General features: G+C 44.4%; 1 non-coding gene across 1 annotated transcript; it reads left to right on the top strand.

Annotated features, from left to right (window-relative positions):
• The first annotated feature begins 998 nt into the window (after window positions 1-998).
• Window positions 999-1115, top strand: LOC135273563 (U5 spliceosomal RNA). The gene has a single exon (XR_010341339.1). It is a non-coding gene; the product is annotated as a U5 spliceosomal RNA (small nuclear RNA).
• Window positions 1116-1321: the final 206 nt, after the last annotated feature.

The following is a 1321-nucleotide window of genomic DNA, read 5'->3' as shown; positions in this document are numbered from 1 at the left end:
CCCTTGGAATGTCTGAAGCCCCTTCATCCCCTTCCCCGTTCGTCACCCCCACTCCCAAGGTGGTTTTTCGGGTATAAAAAGTCTTGGCACCCTCCCTTCGGGGCCGCGGGTTAGAGAGACGTGAGTCCTCCGTGGTCGCCGGCAATAAAGACCCTGCAATTTGGCATACTTTTGTCTTGGTGAATTATTTTAATCTCGCATCCCAATACAGCAGTAGCACAGGATTTCACACAGCTAGTGCTCAATAAATTTTTGGTGAATGACTGTATGAATACAATTATTTTAAGGCTCTTAAATTTTTTTTTTTTTTTTTTTGAGACGGAGTTTCGCTCTTGTTGCCCAGGCTGGAGTGCAATGGCACGATCTCGGCTCACCGCAACCTCTGCCTTCTGGGTTCAGGCAATTCTCCTGCCTCAGCCTCCTGAGTAGCTGGGATTACAGGCACGCACCACCATGCCCAGCTAACTTTTTGTATTTTTAGTAGAGATGGGGTTTCACCATGTTGACCAGGATGGTCTCAATCTCTTGACCTCGTGATCCACCCGTCTCGGCCTCACAAAGTGCTGGGATTACAGGCGTGAGCCACCGCGCCCGGCAATTTTTTTCTTAACTTTAAGTGCCAATTATAAAATAAAGTCACTTTCTAGTTGGACCAGGCGTCTGTATTTCGTAAATTTGGCTTCCTCTCTGCCCCCTGGTGGTGGCCCAACGCCTAGGAACACTAACGAACTATTTAGGGTATTTCCGGAAACCGAGGGGGTGGTGCATCAGCGTTATTTACATACCCACAATGCATTGGACACAGAACACGGTTTACTTTAAAACCCGTAGATTCTCCCTTTTTTAAAATCCTGTTTTCCATTACCCTAAAAATGAGGCTCCTTTACCACAATTGTTTGAGACAAAAACAGAAGTCACTAGCTCCTTTGGCTTAATAGTAACCATTGCTAATGTAGTAGTGACCGTCACCCGAGGACTGTGTGCTTTGATCACAATACATACTCTGGTTTCTCTTCAAATCGTATAAATCTTTCGCCTTTTACTAAAGATTTCCGTGGAGAGGAACAATTCTGAGTCTTAATCCAATTTTTTGAAAGCCCTGTTTATGCGGGGCTGATTAAACGTGTTCAAACATTAGCAGAAGTTTATTAACGTTTGTTTAAAGTAATTATTTGCGGCTTAGTATCCACTGCTAGTTTTGTTGTATACTGGCGAAGCTGGTGTTCAACGTCTGGTTTCACTCACTCTCTTGCTTTGGCTATCTAAAGTGCTGGGATTACAGGTGTGAATCATCGCACTCTGGCAAGATTTAGTGTTTTTT

Source organism: Aotus nancymaae, unplaced genomic scaffold (assembly GCF_030222135.1).
Source record: "Aotus nancymaae isolate 86718 unplaced genomic scaffold, 86718_ANA_hifiasm-v0.15.2.pri h1tg000007l, whole genome shotgun sequence".
Classification (NCBI taxonomy): Eukaryota; Metazoa; Chordata; class Mammalia; order Primates; family Aotidae; genus Aotus; species Aotus nancymaae.
This window is presented reverse-complemented; position numbering and strand designations above follow the sequence as displayed.